The sequence below is a fragment of the Maylandia zebra genome, linkage group LG5 (genome assembly GCF_041146795.1).
Source record: "Maylandia zebra isolate NMK-2024a linkage group LG5, Mzebra_GT3a, whole genome shotgun sequence".
Lineage (NCBI taxonomy): Eukaryota > Metazoa > Chordata > Actinopteri > Cichliformes > Cichlidae > Maylandia > Maylandia zebra.
This window is the reverse complement of record NC_135171.1, coordinates 18810070-18829757: the sequence shown is the minus strand read 5'-3', so window position 1 is coordinate 18829757 and position 19688 is coordinate 18810070.

The window sequence follows — 19688 nt, the reverse complement described above, 5'->3', positions numbered from 1 at the left end:
ACATTTCATCCATACTGAAATTTCAGTATGATAAAAACAGGTATTCATTTCTGCTCATCTTCTCTGCTGCTCTGGTCCTCAATGTTGTCCACCAAATTGTTTGGAACAACAGGATTGTCTGTTTTAATTGCAGTTCGTAGTAGTTAACATATGAGAATCTAACATATGAGAAGGTTCTCAAGCTTTCATTTGCTCTATGGTTGAGCAGCATAGCTAGCTATATTGGTTGCTTCTGCATTTGTCTTAGGTGCTCTTGAAAAACTTATGATGTAATTTTTTCACTTGCTGCTAAAAGTTGACACAAATTTTCCCAAACTATCAACACAATCATCAAAACATTTTATTTTCTGTACTTTTGTTCAATTTCATAACAGATACCTCAGGGTGGCATTGCAGCTTCTGGGCTTAAATCTTGTAGATGCTGTAGCTACTGCTTAGCACTGTCCCTGCAGATGTTTGAGTATACTTGGCAATAAGCATTTACATGTCTGTGTATATGTGGTATTTGAATGTCTGTGTGTTGGTAACAGAAGATGAAAGGTGTGTGTGTTGAGCCCTGCTGTCAGTCCCTGCCATGTTTTACAGCCTGTCCGCTCTGCACAGTGATTAGAGCTGTCGACTCTGATGTGATGACACGGGCTGAAACCACAGCAGGGGGGTGAGAGAGGGAGAGAGAGGTAGACAGTGAGAGGCAGTTTGGGTGTCAGATAAAGATCAGAGGGAAAGTTTGAGAGAGGAGGTTTAAGAGAGAGAGTTGACCTTGACAATAGCTGCAGCAACAGCTCATAAAAGTGCGAACTGGCACTAAGCTGTGGCTACAAGCCTGATAGTTCAGCATGCAGGTCCCCACCTGCCACTGCCGAGTGCCTGGGCCACCCATTGCTCACGAAAAGTGAGCACTCAGAAAAGCATCGCATTTCAAGGTGACAAGCAAAACTGATAACATAGGTGCACCTATGTAACGGGCATTAGCCTTTTAAAAGAGAGGACATTTTTTAAGTGCATAAACTTGTGCATTAGTGCCTATAGGAAGGCCAATGTAGTTGTTGGCATTACTGCTCATATGTGGTCTTCACAAGCACTCCCCTCTCTTTCACCTTTAGGATGTCCTATTTCCATATGTTCTTAATTGAGCCAGAAGGAGGGGGTGGGAGGTGTGGGGGTACTCAGGCCCATTTAGGGTTTAACGTCTGCTCCTGCTCTAATAGTAGATAAATAAACACCGTTGTGGAGTGCACAGCTCCTATAGACACACACGCTCGCACGCAGGCCCACAAGACTTACCTTCTGGTTGCATGTCCAGTCAGAGCTAATATGGCAGAAAATGGCTTGCTCCCCCCCCCAAATTCACCGGTGCTGTTATTACTGGAGCCTAATAAGGCCCAGATGCCTAATATTAGACGTAATCTGTCAGGATAGTTTTGTTTATGTAATTTAATTTTTCCAGGCAGTTGTTTCCAATTAGGTTGTTTGAAAATTTTAATTGAATTAAATGGGAGATATCTACATGGCAAAAAAAAAAAAATCAGGGCAAGGGCCAGGGTAGACATGTGGAAACAGTGCTTTTTTGGCTTGTGTGTGTGTGTGTGTGTATGTGTGCGTGTGTCTATGTGTATGTGAGCACGGGTGCCATGATACACACCTATCATTACAGCTTTCCCATTATTGTCAAGCCTCTCAAAAGTGAGGGCTGCAGCGTCTGTGGTAATTATGACGTTATGAGGTGGCAATTACATTGAAATGTGTTTGACTGTCAAACGCCCACTACAATGACATGTCAGCCTGCTGAGATGGGCATAAAATGGTTGAAATAGAGAGAATGAAAGAAATAATGTTGAGTGACTGCTTGGCTAAGAAAGTGACACAGAAAAAAAATCGAGGCACGAAATAAAGAGCCTTGCATTGTACAAGGTACCATTTAATAAGCTCTGGTTATGACAGCCTAAAATAAAGCCTACTTGTAACTTGCAGTGTGTAACTTTGTGTTGAAATTTCACAGTTCAGTGAGGTTTTTATTTTATTTTATTAAAGCACAATAAAACTACATTATGGTTATATTCTATAGCTGAAAATTTACCACCATTCTCTGTGAACACGGAATTGTGATAATTTTACAAGAAAAATGGAAAACAAAAATCTTGACCCTAATTTGATATCTACTCTATACACAGGATTGAGTAATGATCCTTTATAACCACGAGGGGCAGTCATGAGCAGAAATATGTGACTACCCATTCCCTCAGCTCAGGCCTCGGGCCTGCTGTAGAGCCAGTAGAGTCAGTGTAGTAGAGTGGTGTGTTGGTGAATGCACCTTCCCATTCAATGTACTAAAAATGTGATGTTATAGCTCAGTGGCAGAAGTGGGGGTAGGTAGTTGGTGATGAGACAGCGAGGAGTCGGCTGTGCGGTTTACATCTCAAATGCCCTGAAGAAGGCATAGTTGAGCAATTGTATGAGTGAATTCCACAGAAAAAAAAAATAGAAAGACAAGCATCCTTTCAGCAGTCAAAGCAGTGTTGCGTGACTGGTGTTTTATAAACACACACACACATACACACACTGAAACAGAATTGTGCTCCAATGTGTTTTCTCTCACTGGTAACTGTAGTATGGATGATTTAACACTTAACTGCAATCAGTGTTAAAGCGTTCCACAAGGCTCACTCAGACAAAGCTGCTGTGCATATGTGTGTGTGTGACTCTCCCAGCCATAACACACTCCTGGGCTGTTTAGAGAGGCTGGCTACAATGCGGAGGACAGATGTGGAAAACCCCTGGCTCTCCAGACAAGGGCCTCCTTCATCCCTCCTTCTCCTGTCCTTCTCTAAGACGGAGGGATGGAGTTACTGAACTAACTTCCTGGATTACATCAAACACCCTTCTGGAAGCAGGGCAGCCGAACCTCCCTCCTCCTCGCTTGCGCTCTCTATCACTTTGCGTCTCTCTCTTTCTTCCCATGGCTTCCTCTGCAGCGAGTGTATCTCTCCATCTTTCCATCCAGACACATGCACAAACAAAGCAACGTCCAGCTTTTCCTACTCTACAAACAAAAAAAGCCCATATGGCCTTTTTCAACCCCCGCTATGCGAGTATGTAAGTGTGTCTACGAGCACTTCAGGAAAATACTTACTCATTATGACATCATCACGAACTGGATGAGAGCAGTAAGATTATACAACTGCCCGATGAAGACGCACATTAGAAGCATGCCCGAAAATATACACGTAGAAAAGTTTTATGGTACTATTAGAAGAACAACTTTGCAGTTTGACAAGGGATCGTGTAGTTGAATGAGCTGAAGCATTAAGCAGCAGGTGTTTGTGCTGTGTAGAAGGCATGGCCAAGGCAGCGAGCTGCAGAGGGCAGTCAGTAGCCACTGAGCCACAGAACAAGTTGGGGATTGGGATTGGCTGTTATCTGCCCAGTCGTCTGCAGCTGTATTTACAGCCTTTGTTTGTTGTTCCCTAAGCAGTCGGAGATATGCTTATGTGTGTGTGTGTGTGTGTTTAAGTGTGTGTTTGCTGTTCCCTGTGCGGCCCAGGGAGGACTGGGAATTTTCTGTGTCAGTGCGTCGGAGGATTTTGGCTGGAGCTTTGTTGATCCTGTCTTTGTTGATCCCGTGTTGTTGTAGCAAGGGGGGCAAGAAGATTGAAGCATTAGCCATGGCAGCCAGGACTTAACCCTCTCCCTGCCTCTTCTCTGCCTTTACTCCACCCGTGTGACTGGCCACTGGGCAGGGCCTGACACCCTCTCTGACCTATCCCAAGTACTTACTAACTCCCGCATACAAGCGGTGCGAAAATGCTCTTGGTTCCCCTCTTGGTTTTGTGTCATGCTCTCTGAAGCGAGCCAACTTTCAATTATTGTCCCTCCGGTTCACCCAGGCACCAGTGGCCAGAGGTGTGTGATGCTGAATGTGTGTGTTAACGCAGAGTTTGTTTGTGGCTGGGAGCCAAGTGATCCAGACGCCTTTATGCTTGTCTGACCAGTTAAGAGATAGTGAGAGTTGTATGTTTTTGTGATTTCAGATAAAGCCTCTGTTTTTATTAAACTACAGTTCTCCACATCTGAGGGGCATTAAGGTCTTGGCACTATGTTTTTGGCATTGTAAATGCACATACATACTGTGACTTGTTTTAAATTGACTAGTTCTCAAACCTCTGTGAGCTGTGACCTATCCCAGGTCAGGATAAAAAGTAGTACATCTAAAGTTGAGTGGAGGTTGGAGGCTTTAGCTTTCCAGTGTGACCCAGCAGTTCCGACCCAGCAGTGGAAGACACACTGCTCTGCTCTACAGGAAAATCCTAATAACACAGGAGCAAGAGGAGATGACAAAAAGGAGCTTCTGCACCTTGCAGTTTAGGCTGCATGTTAATTGAGAACCCAGTAGAAAACATAAGTGTGAGAGAAAACAGTAAATGACAGGCAGAGACAGAGAAAAGTGCAAGATAGCAAGATAGTTTTTTTTTTCCTTTTTAAAAATAATTTTGTATCTGTAAACTACCACTATCAATGTTAAATCAAACAATCAAGACGTGACTGAAGTTCAAACATTCAGCTTTAATGAATTCAATTAAGCAATTACAACCATTTATACAGTTCTGTGGAAAAGTCGTGACAAACCTCTAATTCCTGTATATTTTGTTAGGAAGATGGGAAGTAAGTGCAGTGATTTACATGGAAATACAGCATGTAAGGCATAATTGGCCAATTCTAAGGAGTTTGAAAGTCTATATCTGGTATGAACACCTTTATTCTTCAGCACAGTCTGAACTTTCTTAGGCAACACTTCTATTTTTTAAAGTAGTCTTCAGGAATAATTATCCAGGCTTCTTGAAGGACATTCAAAGCTCTTCTTATTTGTATGTTGACTGCCTTTTGTTCTGTTCTCTGTCAAGATGATCCCACACTGGTTCAATAATGTTGAGGTCTGGGCTGTGGGAAGGCCAGTCCATGGCTCATAGTGTTCAGTTGTGGTTTTTTCTATCCTGGTATGCTTTTACTACATTAGTGGTGTGTTTGGGATCACTGTTATGTTGAACAGTGAAGGCGTTGCTATCGATGCTTTCTAAATGGTATTACATGATGGATCAAAATCTGACTGCACTTTCCTGTGTTCATAATTCCATCAGTTTAGAAAAGGTAAAGGTGTAACAGAGCTTCCACTCTGCTTTAGAAATGGCTGCAGATACTCACTTTTATAATGAGAACAACTTGAACCAAACAACCAAAACAATTTGAACCTTTTCTTCCTGTTTTCCTTCCTTAAGAATGGCTTAAGGAACAGCCACCCTTCCACTGAGACCATTTCTGATGAGGCTACAGTGAATAGTAGATGGATCAACTGAAAGGCTGGTTACATTTCTCAGGTCCTGTGTGGGTATTTGCTGGATTTTTTAAATTATTTTCTTAAGGACATGACTTTCAGGTATTGTTCATGTGCTACAAATAGTTTTTTGAGGGGTCTACCACTTCTTCTTTTGTCATCCACGTGTCTAGTTTCCACAAAGTTTTGAGGTCATTGGTTTAAAACTACTAAGCTCAACGTTTCAAAGTGTGTTATCTTTGGCATTTTCATAGATAACAGACCTGAAGAAATGGAAACAAATGAGTGTTTTTTTCAATAGGACACTAATAACAAAGTGCTTAAAGCTATGACAAGCTATGATTTAACAAGAGCTTTGAAAGTTATTGGACAATTGACTGATGGACCATTTCATGGACACATGATCCTTCATTATTCCATTATAGGATGAAGCAGGTAAAAGATCTGTAATTGATTCTAGGTGTTGAACTTGCATTTGGATGCTTTCAGTGGACCTCTCAATGCGAGACGGAGAAACATGCAAGTGAAGGCGGCAATCATGATGCTAAAATAAAAGAAGCAAAAAATAAACCAGCCAGAGAGAGACCAAAAACTTGAGAATTGGCCAAATCAAATCAAACACACTCTTATTATTATTATTATTATTATTATTATTATTATTATTATTATTATTATTATTATCAAGAAATACCTCCATGAATGAAGTTTTGAGGGTTTACAACAAGGTGTAAACCATTGGTTACATTCTAGAAGAAGGGCAAAAACGCCGAAAAGAGCCTGTGCAGTTTGGGGAAAATATATATATTTTTTTGCTCAGCTAAAATTACAATAAATGCATACCAGTGTGATGACAATACATTTATATTTACATTTTTAAAAAGAATATTTACAGAGATCTCCAAAATGGCCATTTACGTGAAAAGGGAAAGACCATCTCTGAATCGAGGAGGGGTCCTAAGGGTACATCTTTCACCATCTTACAATGCTGTGATTGCAGCCATTCCCCAACTCTCTATGAATGGTACTTATGGCCATTGATCAGTGGGTTTTGGTCAGTGGTTGTTGATCAATGGTCATGAGAATTTGCATAATTAAGATTAAGGAACTGACCTCCCAGCCCGTTGTTCCTTCAGTGGGCTGGTTTCAGTCATTATGCAAATGTACTGTTTATAAGATTTGGGGAAACCTGCAGTCAGCTGAGACTGAAGAAGTCACTTGGATGAGTGACGAAACGTTTCTCCCACAAAACGCTACGTCCATATGAACAGAATCAACTTTTAGAGATTTACTTTCCTGGATGATTGAGAATGCATCAAGATATTTACAGAGATGTTTTATTTACATCTCAGTAAATGTTTGACTATTAATGAGAGTGGCTGAGAGTCTGTACCAGTTAACACAATACTTTTGCTAAACCCCTTGTATTAAACTTCAATTATATCTACTTTTTGAAATGAAACTCTCTGGGGGGTTTTTTGTACAGAGTACATTATAAAAAAAACAAACAAACAAAAAAAACATACCACTGTCCAAAAACTTATTGATCTTATTGTAATGCAGGTGCAGTTTTGGTATAAAAAGTCTCTTTGTACAGTCTTGGCCAAGTTCACACATAGATGCAATTATATTTGTCACACCTGCTATTTGTAAAATGAACACTGTATAATTTTAATTACTTAATTACTTAATTATATATAATTATATATGTATATACATACATATATATATATTAAGGGTGCAACGATACACAAAATTCATTCAATTCAATATTATTATTATTATTATTATTATTTTAGTAGGTTTTGGTCAGTGTCAAGTCTGTCTCTGTCTAGTCTGTGTCTTAGTAAAGTGTGTTTTGTTTCCTGTTTTACTTTGAAGGATCATGATCTTGTGTGATGTCAGTGTGTTCAGTTTTACTCCTCCCTTGTCTCATCAGCCTAATTTCTCCCAGCTGTGTCTCCCTCCTGTTTTCCATTCCTTGATTGTCCTGTGAGTATATAAGCCCTGTGTTTTCTCCTGCTGTTTGCTGGTCTGTCTGTTTTTTCCCTGAGTCTCTCTGTGGTTTTATGTACCGGCGTCTCCTTGCGTTCAGGTTTGTTGGTTAATTCTTAGTTTTTCCCAGTTTAGGTTCTCAGTTATGTTCTCGCCACCCTCGCCTTTCATCGTTTGTTCTTCTCCGCAATAAAGCTCACTCGTTTCATTAAAGTTAGTGCCTGCGTTTGGGTCATTACCTCACCTCCACACGTCTGCCCTCGCAGCCGTGACAGTCATAAGGAGAATCGTGTGCTAACGGCTGTCTAAATGACTCGGGTAAAGTTTGTAGCTTGTTGTTTTTGTCTGCTTCCACTTGTCTTTGCACTAGGATGATGTCAGCGTAAATGTGCAGTCATATTCGTTGTGTTCCCACTAGTGCTGTCAGCGTTAATCTCGTTAAAATGACATTAACGCCATACCGTGGCAAATCTCCGTTAACGAGTTACCGCGGATTGCCCCATGCGTGGGGCTGGACAACGTCAACACGTTAACAAGCTAACTGCGTTAACTAGTTCCCACCAATTAAGCATTGCGTGGCACATCCGACATACTGTTTTACTTTTGCCCATGATGCGCTTACCATCAGGGTCATACTTCACATGAAAACCAAGATAGATCTGAATGAGGGTGGGGGAGGTTCAATTTCAGGTAGCGTTGAGGCAGTTGCCATGTTGCAACGAGCTTAGCTTCTGTCTTGCTAGCTTGCGCTGCACTCAGTGGATCTGCACTCGACAGTGCAGCCTAGGCGGAGTAGTCGAACGCAAATACACTGAGTGCTCAACACAGACAGCATCGTCAGAAGAAAAGTTGATAAAATAAATAAAAAAATGTGTATTGTTCGATACATATGCGTACCGAACCGAAAGCACTGTATCAAACTGTTCAATATCGATACGAGTATTGTTGCACCCCTAATATATGTATATGTTAAATGCTATATACCCAAAGTAACAGTAGTAGTTTCTATTAACAACTACAAAAATCCTAACATAATTTCATAGTTCATCATTTAAAGATACTATGTCACTGTCAGAAAAAACTTTTCTTTGCAAGCTCCTTTGACTATGTCACTGTCATTAATAAACAGGGATGGGTCACTCAATGTTTTTGTTGGAACATACAATTTTCCTTCAAAAACTTCCTCAAACTCTTTTTTTTTTTCTTTTTTTTTCTTCAAATAACTTTCCCTAATATGGTTTTTCCTATCCAGCACACACAACAGTCACCTGCAAAGGATTAGGGGGGTGTGGAGGTGATGGGCTTTTGGCTACTCTGTGTGTTACTGTTGTCGTTGTGCTTGGTGGGTGGTGTAGTTTGTAGGTTTGCTACATTGTTAGTCTCTATTAAAACCTTTGACCTGGTTGATTCTGACGTTCTCGCTCAGACTAGTTGATCTAATGCCCATTTTTGCCTTCAGTACTCCCTCAGATTAAAGTTAAGTGTAATAATTTCACTTCAAAAAGCACATCAGGGCAATATGTTACTTGCCAAAAGAGCAACACTGGGTTTCAATTTTTCCATGTGATGTGCAGCAGACGGTTCCTCAGTCTGTCCTGATTCTGGATACTTGCATTGCTCAGACATGGCAATCAAATGTGTGTTAAGCTGCAGGATTCAAACACAAGTCTAACTTGTAAATACATGTTCATATTTTCATTTAACAATCAGAGAGAAGGGAAAGGTGCAGGACAGACAGAAAGGGGACAGTCTCAGGTGGTATACACTATTACAAAACAGCAACAGAGAAGGAGTACTTCCTGTTTGTGTTATTTAGGAGTACTAAATAAGAAGAGTTTCCAGATGGTACCGTGGCCACATGTTTTCCTCCTATGAATAAACCACCTTTTTTTTTTTTTTTTTTAGCTTATATTACAGACTTTAATTACCCATAAAATCATCACATTCTCTGTAAGATTAAATTCAACCATTGACTGGCGTATATTTTACAGTAGAACCAAGTAGAAGCTGAGATAACTTTGCTAACATGTGGCCAACAGTTAAAACAATGATTTAGTGCTGTCAGCGTTAACCGTAGACTTATAACTTTAATTCTTTTGTAATGCTAACTTTTAAAACAGAAAAGAAACATGACAGAATCTTTCAAACTTTGTTTAATCAAACAATTATCTTCAGTTAGTTTAATCCATTTGGAATGCCCTCAGTCTGATTTTTCATTATTATTTACACAATGAATTTATTCATTTAAAGTTACAAAACTCATATTGTAGCAGAGAACCAAGAAAAAGAATCACTGTTATAGCTGACCATTGTGCTTTTCCCTCTTAGTTTTTAATATGCAAGGCAGGACAGGGTTCAAGGATTATGTTCTGTTTGGCTATGCTTTTGTCTGGACGCATTATAAAAAACACCCCAATAAAGTTTAAACAACAAACTTCTGGAACTCATGAAGTTTTAGCAGCAGGCAGTGTGATCATTTGAAGGTTAAATTTTCACAAAAATACAACAATCACTGAGAGGACGAGCGCAGCAGTGAGGAAGTCCAGAAAGAAAGACCTTTGTCAGTGCAGTGCTGAGGTCTGAAGTTGGGTGACCGAGGTGCATGTGTGGTTATGAGCACATCAGCCTTTGTGTGTGCGCTGTGTAAAAGAAAAAGAAAAAGAAAAAGCAATCACACAAACAAATGAATTAGTCTCACTGAGTTTGACAAATTGCTCATCTCCTCCACAACCTCCACGCTCCCTCCTTCATGCCCACAACCCTTCTTGCTCACTTCACCCTTTTTTCATGTCCTGGTCTCTTTCGCGCAATAAACATCTTGTTACATTGTCACACTTTTAATTAAATTTGCTCATTGTCTGCTGTTTTAGTGCTTTGCTTCATCCGTCCCACCCCACATATTCTTTACATGCACACGCTCAGTCATGTTGTTAAGCCTACAGGAAGGCACATAAGAACTCCCAGAACATACGGGCTTATTTCCCCTCAGCCCAAGTGGCTTATTTAGGCCTTCACGCTGCAGAGCCATACTCCACCTGCATTTAGATTAAGTAATACGTTTTAATTATTCATATTTCCAATTTTTATTAGACCACTTAACTAAAATATTATTCCCCCAGTTTGTCGATGGGCACTCTGTATGCCCGTCGTCAGAAAGCGGAGAGAGAGCAACTCGAACAACAGGAATATGCAACAGACGCACAAAACGAATTCATGAGTTATTTTCCCCGTGTGGGCGCTGAGGGCTGGAATGAAGACTGAGTCTCTATTCAATTATCACACTCAGACGCATGCACGCAACCGGCCACACACACACACACACACACACACACACACACACACACACACACACACACACACACACACACACACACACACACGGCGGCGTTAAGCAGTGTGCACTCATTAAACACTCTCATTATACACAGGAGGAGATCCCTGCAGGTGCAGTTTACCAGAGTTTAGTTCATTTCCTGCTCCTCCTCCCTCCTCCTCTCTTGCTTCTCTTTTTCTCTCCTACGCTGTCTTCTTCTGGCATTATTTACTTCAATAAAATAAAACTTTAACCCAGATGGTACGTCTGGCCTGAGGCTTTTCTGACACCTTTACCTTTGGGAAGCAATTTGCCTGATATACAAGACTATTCTAAATTTGTTTGACATAGAAGCCAGCAGAGGCACGTACATCAACATTTAATAAACCTCAATGAACATAATAGAAACCTGGCAAATACCTGAGCACGACAACATCAGATCTTTATCGCTGCGCTCATTTCTTCTGTTTTGCACCACTTAATGCTGCTGCCATCTAATTTAAAGGCCTTTCCCCTGTTAGAAAGCCGATTATTCACTATGATTCATATGCTAAAGTGAGAGAGTCTCTGAATGGCTGTTGAGCGGTATTATTTTAGGCGACTGAATGTTTCTTTGCGGCAAACCTCTCATTTTCTCGGCGTGCTCGTAGGCTTTCATACTTCCCTGATTGACACGCACACAAAAAAGCCCTTTATACCTGACCCATTACAACTTTAGATGAGCCTGTTCAGAAAGCGTTTGACTGTGAACGTGCGTATGTGTGTGTGTGTACATTTCGAGATTGTGAAAATAAGGACTGAGCACACTCTCAGCTGGTGGTGCATCTAGTTTCACTGGACTGTGGCTACCTGTGCTCAGATAGCTGACGAGCCCCGCAACCACCCAGATTTGCTTCTGATGGTTCATAATCTTGTCACTCCTGAGGAGACCAGATTTTTTTTGACCTTCAGAGGAAGGTAGCTGCAAAAGCTGTAACATTTTGTTTTTAAATCTCTTACTAAACGAAGCATAATGAGTGACAGCTTTTGTTAAAATGCACTTGGGTTTTTATTTTCAGGTTCTAGTGCTACATTCAATCCTTTCACACTGCATTTCATATACTTTCTAAAAGCGCCCACAACGTCTTTGTACTCCCGAGGAGAAAAAAAATAGAATTCGCATTTTAAATTTAGAGGAAGGTCCATGCTAGATGTTTTAATTAGTGTCTTGGCTTTTTTTCATTTGCAAAGTGGAGAAATAATCAATTTGTCTCTCATTTGAAGTGCTGTAGTCCATCTGACCTGCTTTTCTTTTCTTTTTCCGCTCTTGCTGCCATCTTCTCTCTACAGCTGTGAAAGAACAAGTTTGCCATTGTTTTTGACAATGGTTGTTTGAGTGCCTTTTCTTTTACCTGACTGGTAAAAGTGAATCAGACTTTCTGTTTGTCTTCATGTGTTTGCATAGCATATATGCAAAATAAAATCTTTAAAAAGACCCTAAAATAAGCAATAAATTCATTTTAAGGAGGATAAAAGTCTCCAAGGCTTCCACATAATCTTTCATTACTAAAGTATTTTGTGTTGGTGAGTTATTCTTAATTTCTCATATTTAGTATTTGCTTTTTTTCTTAAGTAAAAATTTCTGTTTCAATTTTCCATGCTTTATTTCTAGTATGTCTTGGCTTTTCATTAAGATTTCTAGCTACCTTTCAGTCTCTTGGATGTGGCCGTGAGAGTTGCACATGCATAGAGGTAAGTGCAAGTACAAAAGGAAGTCAAACAGCTACCTTGGCAAAGAAGAGTCAGAAGTGGATTTTTTAAAGTTGTAAATGCCGCATAAAGTATCATCGAGCCGCTTCCTCCCCACCACTCGCCCTAGTCTGTGTTTTAGTTTGTGAAAAAAAAAAATCCTAACTCTCCCTGAGCCTGTTGTCACCTATAACTTATTCCTCACCTCACCTGTCTTACTCATCTTTTTATCATCTAATTCAGCAAAACTGGAACAGAACTTATCCGCTGGAAGGCTCAGGATGTCAGCTGGCATAAAACCCCTGTTCCACAAAAGGTAAACCCAACAACCCTTTAGGTTCAAAGCAAGAGACACACTTCACATGATGCAATCATTTTCCATTGATTGTTCCAATTCTCACTTGCATTCAGCTGCTTTTTTTTTTTTTTTTTTTTTGCTCACTGAGAGATAACATTCAGGGAGAGAGTGATTGTGTGAGTGCGTGTGTGTGCGCAGAGAGTTGGGAGTTGAGGAGGCAGCGTCCCATCAGGCTTTGGATTCTTAAACATGTCTCACTGTCTTTTGTTAAATGTGATGCAATACTGATGCAGAGTTGTCAACCTGCGTTCGTGTATGTGTTATCAGACAGTAAATGAGTAAGAAGTTGGGAATCGGTGCTGATCTGAGCATGTTTTCAAAGCTTTTTTTTTCAACATGGAGGAAATTATAGGTTCTCTATTGAGGGAAACCCCTCCCAGCTCGAACCTTGCTATCTCTTGATATTTGCGTGCGTGCGTGTGTGGCAGTGTGTGCGTGTGGATAAAAGCATGTGTGTCTGCTTACATGCACATAGATGTGTTTGCACGTGTGCGTGTGTGAGTGAGTGGCAGGGCTGCTATCTGTGCCATCACACGTGGATGTGTGTGTTAATAGAGAATGCCCCACGCTGCCACTGCCTTTGTTTGCCAAGGACATACATATGCATGAAGCCTTGTGCGTGTGTGTGTGTGTGTGTATGTGTACATGGGGGGGTTACTAATTACTAGATTTCTATCATGAATATGTATGGCTGCATCCTTTATTATGGGATGGGCTTAAACACATTACACAGACAGGCAAGTGGCAAAAAGAGGAAAAGCAGGGGTGAGGGCTTGAGAGGGGAGACGCTTCTTCAGAAAAAAACAAAAAGGAGACAATAAAAAAAAGGTTTTTTGGCTGCTGAGATTGTATTAATTTTACAAAAGTGTTCACGTTAAAACAATGCACAAAACTGAGCTGTTGATGGTAAAGTGTGTCTTTTACTGTTGAATAGCTTTTACTTATCCCACATAGTGAGCAGTGAGGGCGGGGGGCTGCATATTTATGGATAACATATGGTGACAGTAGAGCAAAGTAAACACATTTTTACTGTTACACTCACAGGTGCAAGAGCTACTTAAGATCCATTATGTAGGGAGAAAATAGTGACATCATGGTAGAAACCAACCGTTTTTTTTTTTTCAGCCATGCTGGTGGATATTTAACGTAAAAAAAATACCTCAAAATGGTTCGATTATTCTTTCTTTGTAATGTAAAATCTTGATCTGCAATGAAACCCTCAGATCCATTTACTGGGGGTTGAAATGTGCAATGTTAACCTGTGAAGTAAAGCAGAAACGCAGCATGAAAAGTCAATATTAAAGTAAAGTAGACATAAGTACGAGGAAGTACAGGAAAAGCGTACTTAGGTACTTTCCACCACAGCTTACAGATTATTATGGTCGGTATAGTTTTTTTTTTCCAGTATGAACACAGTCACACGTACAATTTCTGAAACACTCACTGAGGATAAAACCGAAGCTTTACTCGTTCATGTGTGGAGCATTTAAGCACTCTGCCCCTTCATCTCTGAATCTCCCCGTTTGTGGTTTCCTCCCTACTCAGCTCTTCAGCCTTCTTTTTCACACCCACAACGCGCAAGCGCTCCCAATTTAAACTTACACTCATGCGATCTGACATGTATACAAAATACCAGGCAATAAGTATTTTTTTTTCTGTCTTCTATTTTTTTTTTCCACATGGACAAACTCAATTACAGCATTTGTCTCTTTTGTTGTGCAGTTCGTTTCATGTGAGAGGTGGGGGACCTAAAAACAGGAAGACGTCATGAGGGATGTAAACAGTTTACACAGAGCCAACATTAAGTAGATAGGAGAGGGGGAACAAATGTCACAGGTTCACAGTTACTTATGTTACTTTTACCTCTGTCACCTTGGACTCTCTTCGGTTCTCCTGCATTTCTCTTAATCGCCATCTCGTCACGTTGCCGACAGTTTTTATCAATGTTCCACATCTCTGCGTGTTAGTCGCTCAGTTTTTAGTAGAAGGATGAAAGCAGGTTATTCCTGCCATCTGCATCTGTACTTACTCTTTGTGTATGTTTAGTCTTTCTTTTTCATTTTCCCTTTTGCTCTATCTTGCTTCAACTCACCCCAGCCCCAAATCACACAATCAGAACACTATGAAAGCTCCTATATCAGCCTGCAAACTCATTCTCCAGTACACACACACACTCACACATACGCACACTCACACACAGTGCTATCTGAGCAGAGGGAGGGAAACAAAGGAGCAGGACAGGTTTTTAAAGAAGAGAGAATGTCAACTGTCACTCTGACTTCTGATGTTGGAATCGATGAAAGCCGTCAGACTTTTACATTGAAGGAGAAATCAAAAAGGAAACAGGAGGAGAAGAAAGTGTTTTTAACACAGCTGTAAAAAGAATTGAAGGGGTAGGGGGCGAGGGATGGGGGAGGTTAAAAAAAAGGCCAGCTGCACGAGTACATCGTAGGTAAAGAGCCTGGTCATCCTTAGTTTGGAGCGCTTGATTTATCATTTTATTCCAGAGCTGCTCTCAGCATCTCTCCACCTCATGCAGGGACTGGTGTGGTGGTGGTGGTGGTGTGGGTTTGAGTGTTTTGAGAGGGAAAGCTCTTTTGCAGTACAGATGTGAGGTAGAGAGAGAGAAAGTGGACGAGACGAGGTCCGGGGTGCTGGTGTTTGGGAGCGTTAACACAGACATCACAAGTTCCTAGTGCAAGAGGGCAGCGGGGTGCAGCAGGGCATTGAGCTGGAGAGAAAGAGAGGTTACAGAGGAGAGGAGAGGAGGAGGAGAGGAAGAGAGGCGGCTATGTTTGAAGAGAGCTGTTGAGATAAATCAGTATGTTTACGTTCTGGAGGAACAAAGTGTTCCGTTGGCAGAAGAGCACTCGACTGTCCGTTTCCCCTTGGACTGTTTTTACTGGACCCTTTTGTGCGTGTGCATATGAGTGTCTTTATGTGTGTGTGCGCCTGTGTGTGTATGTGTGTTTTGGGACAGCGTCAAGGCCGGTTCCTGTGCCATTAAAGTCTAAGCAGCTCAATATTTAAGAGATTTTCCCCTTGTGGACAGTAATATGAGTACATTAATATTAAGACTCAATGGGAGTAAAATGAAAGTTAACATTAAAAAAATGAAAAAAAGAAAAAGCCATGTCGTCTGTCTAAAAGCACCATAAATGACAAGGTCACTTACTGACTTATTACATGTGCCTGGTTATTCTGACTATATTGAATTGTGGTGTATGTGTGTTTAAAGTTTTGTGTGCGATAAAAAAAGACTTCTGTACTCACGTGGCGTAAGATGGTGGGATACAAGGAGACACCACCTTTATTAACTATTTTAAAGGCTTGTTGAAGGTCCAGGTTAAACTCAAGAGGGTTCTAAGGCTCTTACAGACTTCTTTATGTGTTAAAAACACACTTTAAAGGGTATTCATGCTAATCAGGCTGGGTAAAGGAAAACACAGATGCTATTTTAACATTATGGATTGAGTATCTAAGCTAATCTCTTTTTCTGGTGTTTAAAAATGTCTATTACCAGCATTGTTTCTTTCTTTACATATGTATATATATGTGTGTGTGTATATATTAAAGAATAAGCACAGTTTGTGCTTATTCTTTAATTGTAAAATGGGAATTAAAGACCTTGGGGAAAAATATTCTCATATTAATCAAAGCAAGGAATTAGTATAGACATGAGCTGACAGAGTGTGAATTGGGACAGAGCCGAATAGCCGAATAGGCACAAAGTGCAGAGCGTAAGAAAGGCAGGACAGAACAGAAGGACAGAAGCTTGACGTGATAGCAGAACTTGAGCATATCTTCTCCTGCCTCTAAAATGTGTGCCACCACCACCAAGTGGAACGGTGCTGCACTAATGCACGATATGGAGCTAAGAGAAGAGAAGGAAACTATCTGTACGTATCTCGATGTTCCTCTCATTCTCATCCTTGTGCCATCTTCCATCCATTGTCCTCGTAGTTCGTCTATCAGTGTCCAAACTGCCCAGAGCAGAGAGAAAAAAGGGGTGTGTGGGGTGGGGCGAAGGGGCTGAGGCGCTCTTGCGTACAAGAGAGAGGAGAGAATGATAGCCATTCTGCTTTTATTATCTAGAATGTATCAACTTAATCACAGCTCCATTCTCCCCCAGTCCTCCCCTGGGCTCAGTGGGAGACACTGAAAGAAAATTGGAAAAGTATAGCGGGGCTGGAGGTAGGGACGAGTGAAGATGGACAGAACAGGGGGATGGGGACATACAAAGTGTAACTACCATAAAGAGAGGGGTAGAGAGACACAGAGGAAGCAGAGCAGATAGTGAAAGAAAGAGGAAGGAGATAAACCTGTTAATTTTTCATGGCCAGCCGGTCATAATCACAATGTTCGGTGCCCTTAGAGCCTTTGAGTTGGCCAATTCCAACATGTGCATATGTATATGTGTGTGTGTGAGGGAGAGACGAATCGAGCTTCATTACGAGGGGTCCCCCCCTCCCAAGTACCCCCACTCCAACCCCTCACGCTCCCCTGTGTGCCTGTCTGACTGCCCAAAGTTATAGTCACTATCATAAAGACACATTTTCCTCTGATAGGAGACTGCACCATCTTAAGGCTATAAAAACTTCATTTATTTGCCATATATGGCCACAGATATAGCTAATGAACTAACAGGAAAGTGTCAGAGCAATCAAAAAGAATCCCAAATAAAGTTTTTGAAGTTTGAAAATGATTCAACCGCTAGCACCGAATGTTCAGCCAGGAGGTGGTGCCCGACACAGATGACAGGATCGCTTTTTCCGAAGCTTGAAGATGCTGTCACACTTCCATGCTCGGTTTAATCTTTCATTCTCATTAATAGCTATTTTGGGTGTGAATAAACCTAAACCATAGAGAGCTCAGAGCAGTGTGTGTGTGTGTCTGTATCTGTGTAATACCTGCCTCTGTATAAACTACGCTGTTCTAGAACATGAGCTCACTCCAGCACACACGTACACACACAGTGCAGGTTAATAATGAGCATAATCACCCATCTTCAGCACACAAAGATACACACAAACACAGTTTGGCAGCACATGGCCATGTAAGGGGAAAACCACAGTGTGTGTTTACACTAAAACACCGCTTGTCGGAGTGGCTTTGGAGCCCAGGCAGAGCGGGCAGCTTTTTTAACAAGCCTTTAAAAAACAGGCAAACACACACACACACATACACACAACCTCCTCTTCTGTTTCTCCTGTGAAGAGTTCTCTATGTACTCTCATCTATCTGATCACTTTGAAATTTAAAAAAGGGGTAATCGTTACACTTTTAGGCCCATCCGTGCGTCTCATCACCTGCACGCTTTACCGAATCTGTTTATCCCAAACTATGACGTGTTTAAAAAAAAAAAAGAAAGAGCGAGAGCATGTGGAGTGTTTGTTGTGTCAGCGACACTTAGCCGTGGCTGCTGTTGACTTTCGTCCCATTCTCGGCCTTTCCCTTTCATAGCATGTGTCTTCGTTATAAGCACTTGCCTCTGTTTCGTCTGCTCGTGGGAGTGCATGTTGTCTGTGTGCGTGTATGTGTATTTATATGCTTTTGGATGTGTATCCCTGCACTAAGGACTGTTTGTGTGTATGTGAGTGTTTCTGCAGGTCAGAAAGGCAGCATTTTGTTCTGTGAAAGCCCATAACATCTGCAATCCCTTTTAAGGGATTGTTTAGATTGACGGAACGGGAAAATAAACGTTCTCAAGGAGGCCGGCACTCTTTACTGACAGAGAAATCTCCGCTACCAGCACAAAATGTGTATGCGTGGGTAGGTGTCTATTTGTGCGAGTTGAGACTAAAATGACAGGTTCGTTTTTTTGGGCGAGAGGGGGTGCTCTGTTTGGGTGATGAGAAGGCTCTTTTGCATGAACCCTCCATGACCTCTCTCCTTCTTCCTATTCTTTTGCCCTACTTCTTGGTAATCTATCCCGGTACATGAATACTGTTAGCAGCTCACACTTTTCCTTTTTTTTGTTCCACTCCTGGTTGTTTTCACCCCACCCCTCCCCCCCCACCAGCTCATAACCTCATTAACTCTCCTCACCAGCAGAAACTTCTCACCGTCTCTTCACTTTTTCATAACACTCCTACTTATGCCAAGGAGTTGTTGTGTCTGGGTTGTAAGGAACATGTGCAATATATCAGAAGCCTCTCACTTATTCACATGTATACACACACACACACACACACACACATGCTCACAGAGATCTGGTAGCGAGCGCTGGTCTTCTTGAGAACGTACAGCGTGAGGAAGTGGGGTGTCTGTCCAGCTATGATTTAGGTCAGAGGGAAGCAGGGATGGGAGGCTTCTCTGCTCTCTGTTTATTTGAAGCAGGAGCCATTACTGCTGTCTCTTAGTCGTATTTATACACAGACACAGAACAGACGTACCCTGATACAACCGGACCATGCGCATGTTTCTGTCTGTGTGTAGTTCTCTGTGCGAGTGTAAGAAAGAAAGAAAGGGCGTGCATATTATGTGGCTCGAGACCATGTCTGTGTACAATGCACAGTAAAAATAAACCGCAGTGATTTGTGATCTGGGCCTAATAGAGGAAGGGCCAGTGCTTTTAGCGGGAACAGTGTGCAGCAGTGGGCCTCAGAGTAGCAGCATTAGGAGTCTGCAGGGACTTCTGGCTTCACTCCAGCCCAGTCCCAACATTCTTGATTCACCTAATGAAAGACATCTAATCACCGAACTGGGGTAAAATAAGCAAGCAAGCCCTTCAGCTGCGTAGAGTATGAGTTAAGGCTTCACATCAGCATAAATGAAAGGGTGTGTTTATGTGTGTGGTCCAGTTATTACTCATGTTATTGGGGCCTAAATATGTTTACACAGTCACATAATGGGCATGTGACTTCCTTATGGGGACAAACAAGCCAGTCGAAATCATAAAATGTCGAGGTGAGGACGTGTTTTAAGGTGAGCGAGAGGCTTAGGGTTTGATTAAGCGAGTAGTTATGGTT